The sequence below is a fragment of the Rhinoderma darwinii genome, chromosome 4 (genome assembly GCF_050947455.1).
Source record: "Rhinoderma darwinii isolate aRhiDar2 chromosome 4, aRhiDar2.hap1, whole genome shotgun sequence".
Taxonomy (NCBI): Eukaryota; Metazoa; Chordata; class Amphibia; order Anura; family Rhinodermatidae; genus Rhinoderma; species Rhinoderma darwinii.
In genome coordinates this window covers 121,117,482-121,134,377 of record NC_134690.1, presented here as the reverse complement: position 1 = coordinate 121,134,377, position 16,896 = coordinate 121,117,482, and the positions used below count along the sequence as shown (strand labels likewise).

Here is a 16,896-nt window from a genome sequence, read left to right as displayed (position 1 = left end):
AAATTCCTCCGCGTAACCGGAACCTCATAAGGAGGCGGGGGAATAACGAAACCAACACGAAAACCCTCGTAAAGCAACTTAGCCGCCGCCCTGTCCGGATACTCATTTAGATAAGGGGCCATCTTTTCCACCCTCACCGGTGACACCCCCTTGACCAGCCGCGGAGGACTGGTTCCCTGACCTCCTTTTCCGCATACATTTTGCCGCCCCGTGTGATGCACCATTACACTCCGAACACACGTGCTTGAACTTGCACGTGGCCCCGAACTTGCACTGGCCTTCATTAAATTGCCAGCAAAACCCTGCCTTTCCCCCGCCGCCTTGTCCAACCTGACTAGACTGGCCTCCTTGGCCGGCGCTCCCGGGAAAGGACTGCCTAACCGGAGCCGTAACCCGTAACCAGAGAGCAATATCCTTCTGGTCCCACCGAATCGCCGGCCGAACCGCTTTTCGCTGACGGAATTGCTCGTCGTATCGCAGCCACGCCTGGCCCCCATACGCCCTATGAGCCTCCCCAATAGCATCAAAATAACAAAACAACGCCGAACAATTTTCCGGCGCCTTTTCCCCTATCACACTGGATAATATGGCGAACGCCTGCGACCAATTAACGAACGTCTGCGGGATAAGCCTATACCGCCGCCGTTCCTCCTCGTCCTTTTTACTCTCGTCCCGCTTGCTCTTATCCAAATAAAATTTAGCGAGCGGCAAGAGAGAAAAAATCTCTACATATTCGTCCTTCCAGATCCGCTCACGCACCTCCTGCTTTAAATGCGCCCCCAACGGACCTTCGAAACACACATACACCTCCCCACGAGCGCGATCATCAATACGCACCCGATCGCCATCTTTTTGCGCCTCGGTCTGTACCGACACCGCGACTGCCTCTCTAACCGCCGTTACGGGCCGCGCTTGTAACAATCCCCCTTCCCTGGGACCCTCCCCAACTACCGCCGGGGACACTTCCGTGACTACCGGCGCCACCGCCCTATCTAGGTGCCCGACCAGCTCTCTCAAGCAACCCACTAAGTCTGCCAAACCCGCGCCATCGCGCCCGCCCGCGCCACTACCGGCCACCGATGCGACGCTAGCAGCCCCCCCGCCGATACCCGACATAAAAATCGCTGGATATGACAATGATGGAGTTATACACTCACCGGGCTGCACAGGCGCTGTGTTCCCGTCAGCCGGACCATCCTGACCTCGACGATACACGTCCAGTTCACCTTCCTCCAGCTCTTCTCTCGCCGACGACTGTCCATCCAAACGACATCTTCGGAACGGGGATGAGGACGCGCTGACCGATGGGCCGGCAACCTGCCGCCCGACCGCCGGGACCCAGACTTCCGACCGGACCTGTTGCCTCGACGTCGCTGCAGATCTAGACGTCCGTCTCGCTGATCCTGAAGAAGCCTGCCCCCTGGCCGGAACATCACCAGGCGGGGCGGCCGTACCTTGTCCTCCGAATCTTCCATCCGATGGGGGAGGGGTGACAGGGAGCCCGGCCTGCGACTCCCTGCTTACCGCCGGACCCCGTCGCGGCTTGGGATTCCTGCCAGGACGCAGGGCCTGGGAAGGGGTGGTCCTCCCAGCTGCCTGGCCTGCAGCGTCCGAGATCGGGCTCCCTCTGCGACGCCGTGTCCGCGGGACTGCCTCAGGACTGAGGCGCTCTGGAGGTCGGGACCGCCGGGAGGGACGGGTCGACCCGGCCTGAGTCGCCGTCACCCCCGGCAACGCTCTCAGCCTGCTCCGAGCAGGAGCGGTTGTTGCCGACTCCCCCCCCGCCGCCATAGTAATGCTAGTAAGGGGGCCGGGGGAGGGGAGCCTGTCCCCTGCAACAGACCCCGAACGCCGGGCCTGGCGTGGCGAAACGGCGTCCGGGATCCTAGTTAATGCAGCCACGGTCTCCTCAAGCCATCCGGGACTGTGGTGCACATCAGCGGCACGCAGCCGCTCTAATAATACGGCCTCCGACATTGTTATAAGCGCGGGCAACGGGGAGCTTGTCTCTCCCTGGGTTACTCCTCCCGGCTCAATGCCGCAAACAGCGGGAAGCTCAGCAACGGCCCCCTGACTCCTCCTTGTCCCTCCTCCACCTCCTCCTAACTCTCCCTCCAACTCTCCCTTACCTATTAACCCTTTCCCTACCAGTGAGGTCATGGAGGCTTCCCCTTAAGCCCTGCAGGCTGCGTCCAGCCTCTTCTAGAGATGTGTGTAAAATGCAGCGCTTACAGTGGCAGCAGGAATAGGGACAACACATGGTCATTGCTGGTGACAATATCGCTCTGGGGACAATACCTCTCGAATTATTATTTTGCTGTATGTAAATTGGGACGTGGTCTTTTACTAGGCTTTTGCATAGAATCGGTTATATGGGAAATGTGAGACTAGATGTTTCAGGTCCCTGCTGCAAAATCTGTAACAGAGTCCACCCGATGATAACGAGGAGGCTGTTGCTTATGCCTGGAAACCACCTATATCCCCCCACACATCCCCTTGCAGCATTTAGTTAGAAAAAAAACACACCTTTTTTTATTTATTGAAAGGTGGTTCAATCCCTGATCCCATACAGCTGCTTAAAAGAGACTCTGTCACTAGTTTAATTCCCTATCTCCCAACTAATCTAATAGGTGCTTTCCTGCTGATAACTAAAGTGTGATTTGTTTTCTTAAAAAAAAAAACATTTATTATTTGCAAAGTTATAAGCATTTTTTTATATATGCTAATGTGGCTCTAATAGCAAAATAGGAGGTGACTTTCTTTTCACTCTGGGCGGTGTAATGTTTTCTGTAGGACGCTGTCCAATCAGCATAGTTTCTCCCCCTCCCCTGCCTAGGAACAGCGTGTGATCATATAGTATTGTCATATGAAAGATTAGAATCTGTTCTAGCTGGTCCACAGCCCGAGATATGACTGTTTGAAGTGATCCCCCTTCCCTCCAGCCTCAGTCTCTCACACTGTGTGAAGCAGCTTCATGCTGATAGGGCAGCGTTAGAGGCTGATAGGGCAGCGTTAGAGGCTGAGAGGAGAATCACTGGTGTTGACGCCCATTTGTCAAGTATAGCCTCATTTGCATATTTAGAAAAAAAGCTCAACTTAAAATAATAAACGTTTTGGGACACAAGCATTATCAGTGTGACAGCGCCTATTAGATTAGCTAGGAGATAGGACATTACTAAACTAGTGACAGATCCTCTTTAAGGGCAGTATTATCCTATAAAAATAACGTTTATGGGTATGGTTACTTTGCGGTTTGTTTTTTTTTCTATAGAAAACTACCTCAATTTTGTTATTCTTTTTTTGATGATGTAATCCTGCATCATATGGTTCCCGAATCTAAGTCCATCAACCCCTGTCACGTCTTTTCTGTACAGAGAAGCTAAGAACTGGACACAATATTACACAAGTAAAGGAATTGATGACTTATACAAGGTAAATCAGTTTTCTTCATGTGCATTTATGTCCCTTTTTGATGAATCACAATCTTATAAGCCTTGGCAGCAGCGGTCTGTCTGGCTGCACTTTATTTTTCAGTCGACTAGTATTTATAAGTCCTTTTGCAGCTCAGGTCTGTGTCCCATATGTATATTTAGCAGATTTGGTATCACATCCTAAGTGCTGAATCTTACATTTTTCTAATTCATGTCTCCACCCAAGCTTCCAAATTTGCCTAAATACCTCTGTAGTGTTATATTACTTCACTGTGGAAAAAACCTTACATAGTTTAGTGATGACTGTTAACATTGACATTTTGTTCAAGCTTGTAAATTATTACATTCAAAAGCCCAATACTAAACCATGTGACCCATTCTTGATATGTTCCATGTAGAAAACCTCTACAGCTCACTACTCGTTTCATTTTTTATTTTCTTTTACTCAAGATCAATAGCCAGTAAAGTAAGTTACAACATTCGTCAATGTACTTACAATAACCTTTCTGCAGGGTTTCCATGATATGGAAAATTACACATTTTCATTGTTGGCTATCACAAAATTACCCAAATATCTAGGGCCCCTGACAAACAATATTGCAGAATACACCTTTCAGCCATAACATTAAAACCACTTGCCAAAACAACTCTGCCTTGTCGAGACATGAGCTCTACAAGACCTCTGAAGTTGTCCTGCTGGATCTGAACCAAGACATTAGCAACAGATCCCTTAAGTTTTGTAAAATGCGTGTTGGGGCCTCCATGGATAGGGCTTGTATTTCTAGCGCATCCCACAGATGATCGATCGGATTGAGATCCTGGAAAATTGAAGACCAAGTCAACACCTTGAACTCTTTATCATGTTCCTCAAACCATTCCTGAATCATTTTTGCAGTGTGGCAGGGTACATTATCCTGCTGAAAGAGGCCACTGCCATTAGGAAATACCGTTGTCATGAAGGGGTGTACTTAGTCTGCAACAATGTTAAGTTTGGTGGTACGTCTCAAAGTAAAATCCACATGAATGCCAGAACCCAAGGTTTTCCAGCAGAACATTGCCCTAAAGCCCTAAACAGAACGGACTGTTTACTTGCTGCCTAATATATCCCACCCCTTGTCAGGTGCCATTGGAATGAGATAATCAATGTTATTCACTTCACCTGTCAGTGGTTTAATGTAATGGCCGATTAGTGTATTTTCCATATACAGCCTGCCCTTTATACTTATACTGATGTTGTTTTTTTCTGTTTTGTTGCACTATTACCTGGTATTGAATTGGATTTTAAATTTGATTTTATTTAATGGACACAATAAAATAGTTAAAGATGTTACAGACCATGTAAAGTTACAGAGCGGGGTCACCTAGTGCATAAAAGTCACCAACGCACTACTTACAGCATCCCTTTTGCAAAGGGGTATTGGTGACTTCCACAGAATTAAACTCTTCCTTTTACTAAATAACCTGTTTAACACTTACACTCCATTCTCCTCTAGAGAACCCGTTTGTTGGGTTTATTTAAAAAGCACCAAAGCATTGGTGGCATTGCCGACAGGGTTGTAACAACATAGAGACACTTTCTTTGTTCCTTTTCTTTCTATATACATCATGACTTTGTAACATTTTATTTTCACAATACTTACCAAATTCATTGAAAAGGTTGAGTAAAATGAAACAACAATGGAATGATGCTTGCACCCCTTGATTGGCAGAAACTATTATAGAGATGAGCGCTGTTATTACATAAAGCTGCACTTAACCATAGTAGAACTACTCTCTTTGAAAGGGAAAACAAGACAGAAAAAGCCATCGACGATCATGATCAGGAAAGTGTGCTGACCTTGTGTCCACTCAAGTGAGAGCAAAATTACACATTATTCACGGCTACGTACACCTCTGAATTATATTTTTTTCTTAATAGATCAATGTTTAAGTGATTTAAAAACAACGTTTAAATTTACTTTTATTAAAAAAAAAAAATCTTCAACATATCCCAGATACATATAAACGGTTTCCTTCAGTCAAAGCCGGATCCGTCAGGTCATCTGAACAGACGGCTCCGGTGAAAGCTCATGCAGCATCCAACTAATAACATCCACTTAAATTTTAATAAAAGTCTACTTAAAAGTTGTTTTAAATCACTTGTAACAATTTTTTTTAAATAAATCAAAGTTTTAAGAGGTGTAAATAGCCTTTAATGATTTATTATGCTGCCGATTAAAAAAACAAAAACGCTGTAATAAGCATGGTCATATCTTTACTGCCAAAGGATGTAATCCATTTATGTTTCGTATTAGAGGTGAAGCTTGAAGTTCCTGGGCCCGGATGCAAAATCTGTAACAAGGACCCCAAACGTCACATTCAATTTACAGTACTGCTATCCTATAATATGGCAGGGGGACACCTTAGGCACTAGTTTCCAAGTGTGACTGCAACCTCTGCACCTCATATAATTACACCGACAAACATACCCAGAGATGTCACGGCACAGGAATAATTCCTATAATTAGATCACATATGCCTGGATAATAGGCACAATTGTATCCCCCCCCCCCCCCACAGTGAAGTCATAATACAGAGATAATAAAGACAATAATGAACATTTACATTCCTGCATGGGGATAATAAAAACAGTGACGTCACAGCAAATGGGTTAAGGCACAATAACAGCAGGGAAGTAATATTCACAGTGATGTCACACAAAAGGAACCACAGTGATGGCTAGTAAATCATTCAAGATCTTCAATTATGGAGCACCTGCTGTGGCACATTATTCAGAGGCACCTTCTTACTCTTGATACACCTCAAAAACTCCTGAGATGTAATCTTCAATACTGTGTTCTCAGCCTGTATGCCCAGGTCTAGTGGTGTGACTGATGTCCATAATTAGTGCAAAACAGTAGCATAGCTCCCTACCATCCCGGATCCGGCGGGACAGTCCCGGTTTCTCACCGCTGTCCCGCAATCCCGAGCGGTATGAAAAATGTCCCGCTGGGCGTTTCAGCTGTGTCAAAACAGCTAATTGCTGCTAACAGGCACCCTGCATGCCAGACGACTGCAGCAGCGATTAGCGATCAGCGTCAGAAGGAGGCAGGCGGTCTTGCAGCGGAGTTCTGACTGGTGTCGATGCCGGCCCGGGAGTGGACCAGTCCAGTCATCTGACCTCACCACTCCCAGGCCGGCATCGACAGTCAAAACGCTGCTGCCAGACCGTCTGTCTTCCCCGAGCGGTGAGTGACATGATGGCAGAGCTGAGAGTGGAAGAAGTAGGCTGGAGGGGTTGTGTGGCACTATGTACAAGGGGGGAGGGGAGGTTGTGTGGCACTATGTACAAGGGGAGGGGAGTTGTGTGGCACTATGTAAAAGGGGGGAGGGGAGGTTGTGTGGCACTATGTACAAGGGGAGGGGGGGTTGTGTGGCGCTATGTACAAGGGGGGTTGTGTCTCGCTTTGTACAAGGGGGGGTTGTGTCTCGCTTTGTACAAGGGGGGGTTGTGTCTCGCTTTGTACAAGGGGGGGTTGTGTCTCGCTTTGTACAAGGGGGGGTTGTGTCTCGCTTTGTACAAATCTAGGATAAGCGGATAGAAGACGCTAATAAGCACTCACAAGCACTATAGCAGCTTAGTTCTAGTGAAAGGTGGGGGTCTCAAAGCCTGAACCCACACCAATAAAAATGTCTAGCATTTCTATGTGACAAGAGATACACTTTGCCTTTAAAATTCCTGCTTGTTCTCGATGAAGTCCAGGCAGTACAATGTTCTGTGTTCTGACTGACCACCTTGTAAGACCACCGACACTTCCCCACTATACACTCAGAATACTTCTAGTATTTGTGTGGTTGCATGTAAGAAGCTGTAGAAACACTTCGAGACAGGACGCAGAAATGGCGGCTGTGTGTGTGACAAGGAGCCATGACTCCTCACATACAGTACAGCAGGTCCTGTGTCTGACAGCACATGAAAACACATTGTTTGACAGTGTCTGTAAAGATTGAGCGCCTGTAATGTTACGTGTGTATGTGGGGAGTTATTGGAAACTGGTCGGACCACACATACAACATTTTACTGTCAGACCCCAAATATTAAAATCTATTATTGAGAACGGGCAGTATGGAACAGGTGAGCACAAACGTGGCTGTTCCTTATGTCCTAGAATCCTATTCACTGTAATGGCATGTGACCTTGCATGCATGCACCTTTTACAAAGTAGTGGGGGACCAGGCACCCCTGTTCTTTAGATCCTGTCAATATGCCATAAAATACAGTTATAAAATAGTTCACACTATAAACACACAGGGATTTATCTGCCAGTTTTTCCCTTTTCAATAAATATAGATTAAAAATGAAGAATTTGCATGTTTCCCAGAGTTCGTATTAACTTCCTTGTGTTCTTGGATATGTGATGGAAGGAAGCTGTCCAACACTTTTTGAGAAGGCCCACGTGTAGTTAAATGGCATACGACATCCCATAGTCAACAGTCATTTCACAAGTCATCTGTGTAAACTGAACTCATAGAAACCACACATATTACTGGTCACAAAAACACTCATGTAGCCTATGACCAGATAGACAGGTTCACTTAATGATACAAAAGTTACCAGCTGTTGTACATTTTAAACAAAACCGGGTAACAGGAGAGCCTGAGATTACCCTCACGTATCTTTTCCCATATGTAACAGCAACAGATGTGACCATAGAATTTGGAAAACCTGAATCCTTCAATCAGCCCAATGACAATCTGTCAGTATTACAGGGAAAAGTATGACTGATGGGACATTCAGAATCTGCTAATGTAAAAACCATTCACAGCCCAAACATGAGAAATATTCATGAGCAAACTTCCCAAGAGGAATGTGTACATTAGAATAATGAGGATTGCTCACAGACAGAACATTCCTGGAACGGAGAAGCACGTTATAGAAAAACTTCCTCCCATTGTGTGTCATATGGTAAATTCTTATGTGCCCATTACTCAAGGTGAGTGTAAAGACACAACTCCCCAAAAGCCTGATGCCTTCTATACAGTAAAGAAATCAGGATAATCATGTTATAGGTCAGGCATCATTTCCACGTGTCACCCGGAAGATACAACGGAATTGATAATAGGCGCCAACTTTGAAGAAACACTCTCAGGGAGATGGTAGAAGCAGCACCTAGGCCTGCCTTCAAATACGAACCCGCACCCCTATTATGACCCATTATAAACACTTACATTCTCCTCTCTCCAGCTGGAAGTGGCATGTGAGCAGCCAACATGAGCTGCTCCCATATCACTTCCCCTATCTGCAGAGTTGAGCCCTGGAAAATGCTTTCCATTCAGCGGGAGAGGTCAGTGACTTTGCAGGGAGGTTGGCAACTATTATATGCGTTTTTGCCTTACAGAGGGACATTAGATGCCGTTATAAATTTATTCTATATTTCATAGCGCTATTGACTTCTATGGCACTATAATAATGAAATACAGAGGGGTTTACATACATAACATATAAACAAAAGATAAAAGCAAACAAGTACAATAAACATATGTTTACTGATTGACAGACAAGCACAGAAGTAGAAGAAGAGACGGCTCGCGATCTACGAAATAGCCTAACTGGAAAGAAGTCCTTAGTGTATGTTCACATCGGTGCTATGGAATTACATCGGGGGTTCTATTTGCATTAGTGTCACTTTTGATGGATAGAATAGCACAGCCTTCAGATCTATTTGTGGCATCAAAACATCGGAAACCTCAACCTATGATGGATCCTGCATCATGGCTTCTGTTCAAACCAGAAGCCACAACGCCAGTGTGAATAGAACTTTCACACATAACCATAAGTTGAACACTCTTAAAAGTGTGTATGTAAAATGAATATATAGTTTCTAAATGAGTTTTTAAAAACATTACTGTATTTCCCCAATTGAGTAAAAATAATGCAGAAAAAAAGTCTAAGCTGGAGCTCAAATGCTTAAAAAGCAAAAAATAAAAAACAAACAGATCTAATAAAGCATTGTATCTTCTAAATCATTGTGCGATTACATGACTATCGACAAAGTCCATTTAAAGAAGTATTCCCATCTGAAGAATTGATGTCATATACATAAATACAGCTTGCTCGCCACTGTCCACAGCCACCTCTCCCTTGTAGCCGATGCAACAAGCAGCCACTTTTGCAATGACAAACAGGGGATAAAAATACTTCATATCCCTTTAAATGTTGTATTAGTTTTAAGGGTCTCCTTTTTTTCCAGAATCAGCACTACGCCTGTCCACGGGCTGTCAGGTGTTGCAGCACATTCCCATTCCCTTGTTCAGCTGCAATAACAGACACAGCCCAAGGACAGGAGTGACAGTTTCTAGAAAACAAGCAGACTTTTTTTCTAATCTAATACCACCAAAATATTTCAGTAAATATTTCCCACATTATGCAATTACATCATTTACTATATATTTTCTTTTCCATCAAATAATGAAAAGTATGTGTACATTTATGTATTATGTGGTCTTATATAAGCTATTGCCAATAAACAAGGATAATATTCTTTTTACATTTTAGCAGTTCCTCCCTTGTACGTGATCTATCATGACCTAAATACTTTTCTCCGTCCAGCTGCAAACAGGTAGCATTCCACTGCATTGTCTAAGTCCTGGAACCTTTCCAACCTTTATAGTCCAGCTGCATTTTGTCAAATATATCTGTTCTCCAAAAGGCACAAAGCCAAAAGTCTAAGCAATTTACTGGAATCCCATAGGAATGAGGCAAGGAAGAGAAAACTGTGCAGTGAAAAAGTCCAAACCGAAAAATACTGTTGGTGTAGAACTACTGGTATATTTATATTTCGGTGGAAAAAGTGGTAATAATGCATTGATCCCATATTGTCCAGCATGTGCCCTGTAAGACCTCAGCTAAGCAGGTGTAGCTACATAAAAATGATGGAGTTAGGTGTTGCAGCTCTGTGTTTACATACACATTTGTTATTCGCGGCACGATAATAAAACAACTTTGTACTGCGCCATTCCAACCTAGAGTGAAGTAGGCCTCGGTATCTGTGCATCATCATGTGGCTCTAGGAAAGTCTACATCTGTAATGCCGTGTCCGATGGAGCATGGCAAATTCTGTATGAATCCCATAGTAAAAACACACTGCATGCCCCAAAAAGTGTACACCAGGCTGCACACTTCATCTTAATAGGCTTGCTTTATTTGTCCTTGAGGAGCAGTCAGAATAAACATTAACCCACAAGGCCCAACCCAGAAGATACTTCATCTGGTGAAATGGTTCCTCGGTTGTAAAATTGCCTGATCGCTATTATAATAGAGCAATCTGTTTTCTGGGTGTTGTGTCTACTTCGCATGGTCTGAGATAAACATTGTCATGCAAAACCACTGGATGAGGCTCCGGTTTAGAAACATCAGTCAGTCATCTCCAGTTTCCGCTGAGGAATTGGCTCACAAATAGTTTATAGGGCAAATCTTATTTTATGGTGTTGGATGGTGTTGGGTCGCCGGGAAAGCGGACATACTCCATCTAATGAAAAGATCTAGTCATTTGACGTTATTTATCAGATTGCAATAAGTGATCTCTTAATATTCCCAAAGAATATAATCTGAATGACTAGGAGGAATTGCTGCATAGGTAGATGAAAACGTTAACATTCACCTTTCACCTATACACCAATGTGGTATTAGAGAATTGCATCATATGTAGCTCTCCAATTTACATACATTAGCTAAACCTGCAGATGGGGAACTTGTCAAACTAGATCGTGTGTATTCTGCAGAATAGCCAATTTCCTATGACTTCTCTGGTTAGGCTCCGGCTCTGGAGTGGTTCAGCTAATGTCTATTAAGGAACTGCATTAAATGTTATATACAGGGAAATTACAAGCGTGAGCCACATTGAGCTCCCAGGTATCATGTTTGTGGCTCATGGCTCCACAACATCATACCAAATAAGTGTCCACGATTCAGTGAGGTAGTGCAGGGCTTCCAGCACTATACAAGAATGACATACATCTACCCTTATATAAGGAATACATTATAGATCGCTTTTGGCCAAAGGGGATTCTCCAGTGTTGTTTAATGTAGGAAAAGATTAATATATTTGCATGGCTGCTAATTGGATTCTTAGATGTCAAATTCTGTTAGTGGAGTAGAGAGCAGTGCAGGATTACAGAAAAAACTAACTGTATTATTGGGGTACTGTGTCGAATGTATGTGGGCAATTCTGTAGCGGCAACTACTCTTTGGATGGGTGTTTGAACTATGTGATTACATTAATTTTGCACAGTGGGCACAATGGTGTGGGCAATTCCATGTGGGTTTTATTAATGTCCTGGTCTATACAGTTGTACAGACATCCTAGTATGTAATATCTGCAAGGATGCACCATTCTGTTGTGGGTACTTCAATTTAAAAAAATCCCAGAGCATCACTATGTCTAGGCACTATTGAAAAGAGTTCCACAGAGAATAGGGATTGGGGTGACGCCAGGGTAACAATGAGTGGGGCTTGGGTGGTGTACTTACAGGTGAAAAAACTCTTCATAATCAGAGGCAATCCCTTTCACATTGGAGCCAAGGCGGCGATCAGCTGATCACTCGCGGGTCATTAGCCTGTCAAATAGCTGATTTTGCCAGGGAGACTGTGGCCAACCAGATATTTCCTATGCAGTGGTCACTGTAAGGGTATGTGCACACGAGGGCATTACGTCCGTAATTGACGGACGTATTTCGGCCGCAAGTACCAGACCGAACACAGTGCAGGGAGCCGGGCTCCTAGCATCATACTTATGTACGACGCTAGAAGTCCCTGCCTCGCTGCAGGACAACTGTCCCGTACTGAAAACATGATTACAGTATGGGACAGTTGTCCTGCAGCGAGGCAGGGACTCCTAGCGTCGTACATAAGTATGATGCTAGGAGCCCGGATCCCTGCACTGTGTTCGGTCCGGTACTTGCGGCCGAAATACGCCTGTCAATTACGGACGTAATGCCCTCGTGTGCACATACCCTAACACATGGACGGCTCAAGTCACACAGAGCAGCCCTTCATTTAAGCTCAAAGTTGGACCACGCTCCATGTGACATCCCCTTTAATGTGACTCCCAAATGGTAATTAGATGATAATATCAGCTGAATCCATCAATTTTGAATGTATTAGCCGATGATCTAATGTAGATGGTAGCAGTCCAACGTTGGATTCCCCTTTCCTCATTGGAGAGAACAGGATGTAACGCAGGACAAAACAAATAAAGCTGTGCAAAATTACACCCTTAAAGTGCAGCTAAACGTTTGACAAACTTCTGACATGCCATAGTGACATGTCAGAAGTTTGGATTGGTGGGGGTCCGAGCACTGAGACCCCCACCAATCACTAGAACAAAGCAGCAGAAGTGCTCGTGTGAGCGCTCAGCCACTTCGTGTCTGTTTGGCTTTTTCCGGAAAGCCGATGTATCGGAGTACGGGCTCATAGACTTTCTATTGAGTCCGTACACCGATACATTTATTTCCAGAAAAAGCCGAACAGACACGAAGAGGCTGAGCGATTCAGCTGCTTAGTTCTAGCGATTGGTGGGGACCCTCACCAATCCAAACTTCTGACATGTCATTATGACATGTCAGAAGTTTGGCAAACGTTTAGCTACACTTTAATCTTTCTTAAAGTTACTTTATAAATGTGTTGCAACGTTTTATTTGTTCATATGTAATACAAAATATATCCAAACAATGAGAAATGATAACCCAAACAACTTAAGCAAACACTATTATTTTCATTTTGTGCTCTATGTAATAGGTAACACCACAACGGTTATTACATGTAATGGCAACAAAGATCAGCCACTAAGGAACTAAATATTACAGCAGTATAAAAAAAATTGTATTACAGCAGTAACAATGTTGTTGCAGTTAATTGTATGAGCTGCTTGGTGCAGAAAAAATAAGATAAGCATACAAGGTCACAAACAACTCCAAACATATATAAATGAACAGACTATAGGAGTATTGACTTCAAGGTTATTGTGATAAAACCTGGAATAATTAACATTTCTCAGGAGCCCCTGCTGATATCTGGTACCCAAGATGCCACCGACACTAACAAAAAACATCTCTCTATCAAAGGCAGGCAAGTTCTCCAATTACATGAAGTATATAGTAGACCCAACTAGTCCTGAACAATAGTTCCATGCCAGAATAACAGTATTTTACCTTGTCGTCGCACATTTCAGGTCCTTAGCAGGGGTTCCATGGTGGCAGGTCCATTGGGCATCCCTGGCAGCGGAGTCAATATCTTTTGGTTTGTTCCAAAGTTACAATGCTAATGTTAACAATGGCAGCCACTCATCACTAGTTCCAATACTTGAGTGCCCACACTATTAGTAAGTATTTTAAAACGGTTTGGATTTCTATAGTATGATAACCTGTGTAAATCCACTGCCAAGGAGTAAAAAAAAGCATGTCCGATGGATTGGAATGACTGGTTACGTGGTAGTCCTGAAGATTCAAGCATATTGGAATTTTGGAACAACATAGGCTCTGCCAACCGTGACAAGGAAAATATATATCCTTATGTTAAATATAAAAATATATAGTGTTTCCCCTAAAATCTCCAACCGCCGGGCCGCGGACTAATACCAGGCCGTGGCCGCGACCTCCCCCCCCCCCTCCTATAAAAAGTTACTATTGTAACCGGGGCCTATGTAATAAAATACACTGGCCCGTTAACTATAGTTAAAGAGGCTCTGTCACCAGATTTTGCAACCCCTATCTGCTATTGCAGCAGATCGGCGCTGCAATGTAGATAACAGTAATGTTTTTATTTTTAAAAAACGAGCATTTTTGGCCAAGTTATGACCATTTTTGTATTTATGCAAATGAGGCTTGATAAAGTCCAACTGGGCGTGTTTAAAGTAAAAGTCCAACTGGGCGTGTATTATGTGTGTTACATCTGGGCGTGTTTACTTGTTTTACTAGCTTCTCTTAAGAACGCCCAGCTTCTGGCAGTGCAGACACAGCCGTGTTCTCGAGAGATCACGCTGTGACGTCACTCACTTCCTGCCCCAGGTCCTGCATCGTGTCGGACGAGCGAGGACACATCGGCACCAGAGGCTACAGTGGATTCTGCAGCAGCATCGGCGTTTGCAGGTAAGTCGATGTAGCTACTTACCTGCAAACGCTGATGCTGCTGCAGAATCAACTGTAGCCTCTGGTGCCGATGTGGCCGACACGATGCAGGACCTGGGGCAGGAAGTGAGTGACGTCACAGCGTGATCTCTCGAGAACAAGCTGTGTCTGCACTGCCAGAAGCTGGGTGTTAACGAACAGAAGTGGATGATGCTGATTCGTCAGCATCATACACTCCCATTCCTAACGCCCAGGTAGTAAAAGAAGTAAAAACGCCCCGATGTACACACATAATACACGCCCAGTTGGACTTTTACTGTAAACACGCCCAGTTGTACTTTTGCAAGCCTCATTTGCATAAATACAAAAATGGTCATAACGTGGCCAAAAATGCTCGTTTTTTTAAAAATAAAAACGTTACTGTAATCTACATTGCAGCGCCTATCTGCTGCAATAGCAGATAGGGGTTGCAAAATCTGGTGACAGAGCCTCTTTAACTATAATTGTAGAAATATACTTACCCTCCATTCTTGAGCGCGGTGGAGGTCCCGACGTCTTCCCGCGTCATGACGCTGTGCAATGCGCACCATGCCGCGACGCTAGATGGCGTCAGGATCTCAACTGCTCCGAAGAGGAGGGTAAGTTTAATTCTACTCCACAAACAGAGACCAACAAGGCAGCACATTCAAAATAAATGGAATTTTAAGCACCCACATGTGTGACGTTTCAGTCCAACTGGACCTTTCTCAAGTCATGCTTCCGAAACGTCGCACCCGTGGGTGAATAAAATTCAATTCATTTTCGATGTGCTGCCTTGTTGCTCTCGGTTTGTGGATTCCATGGAACTTTGGATCAGGCTCCTTTGAGGCTTGCACCCATCATATTGCATTTTACTTTGTTTCTCCGGTGATAACCTCTCCTTGTACGGTCTGCTGGGTCCCTGTATCTAAGCTGACCTTGTGTACCTAGGCTTAGATACAGGGACATAGCAGACAGTATCAATCATGGTGTGATCCTGTCTGCTGGGCCTGTATCTAAGCCTATCAACATAGTAGGCATAGAAACATGGCCCATGTGTGATCCTGTCTGATGGGCCCTGTACCTAAGCCTACCACATAGTAAGCATAGATACAGGGCCCCAGACGACCGTAATCTTATACTGTATAAGTATAAGATTACTGTCTGCTGGGGCCCTGTATCTAAGCCGAACATGTCATAGGCTTAGAAACAGGGTCCAACAGACAGTATCACACATGGTCTAAGCCTACCACATGTGTTACTAATGTTTTTTTTTGTTTGTGTTTTTTTTTTCTTTTATAGGTTTGGATGTTGGACTACTTCGGATTCGAGGACTACTTCGATGACGTTTTTTTTTATTTTCAATAAAATGGTTAACGAGGATTGTGTGTTTTTTTTAATTTCAATAAAGTACTTTGTATTATTTTTAAACTTCATTACTACCGCCTTAGTAATGACTTAGCGGGGCTTAGCCGATGCAGAGGCGAACACTAACCCAGATTATTACCCTGGTACCCACCGCCACTAGGGGTGCCGGGAAGTGTTGGGTACGATCCCAGCACTCAAACATCTGTAGTCATGGTCGGGCACTGGGCGGCCGTAGGCTGGGAACGCCCAAAAACTGTGGGCTTTCCCATCCTGGTAATGCTAGGCTGCTGTTGCTATGTTGTATCTGGCTAGTTATGAAAAATGGGGGGAACCCCATGTCATTTAAAAAAAAAAATAATTGAAAAAACTATGTGGGGTCCCGTCCATTTTTCTAACCAGCCAGATACAACATAGCAGCAGCTGGCTAGCATTACCAGGGTGGGAAGGGCTACTGTTTCTGGAATTTTCCAGCCTAATAATACCAGTCGGTGGCCGGCTATCACTAAAGATGGTCAGGTACTGGATCGTACCCGGCTCTTCCCGGCGGCGGTGGGTACCAGGGTAATAATGGAGCCGGCTTTTCACCAGTTAACACTAAGCCCCGCCTTAGTAATGGACGCAGTCAAACAGCTAGCGGCCATTATTAAGGTGACAGTAATAAAGTTTTAAAAAAATAGAAGGATATAGAAAAAATATTTAATTGAAATAAGAAAAAAGCCACACAACCCTCATTAACCATTTTATTGAGAATAAAAATCAAAATAGAACCTGAAGTAGTCAAACAACCGAACCTGTAAAAAAAACAAAAAACAATAAAATAAATAATCAGTAACAAATAAAAAAGCAAAACAATTATTATACTTACCTTTCCTGGGTCCAGCGCTGGAGCCGCAATGTCAGTCAGCTGGGCCCTATATCCATAGCTATAGGGTCATAGTGCTACGGATATGATCATTATGCACATATATAACATCTG

General features: G+C 44.2%; 1 protein-coding gene across 1 annotated transcript in view; it reads right to left on the bottom strand.

Moving 5' to 3' along the window:
* Positions 1 to 16,896, bottom strand: part of ARHGEF26 (Rho guanine nucleotide exchange factor 26) — a 158,845-nt gene that overhangs the window by 36,062 nt on the left and 105,887 nt on the right. The gene's annotated exons all lie outside the window — the stretch shown is intronic.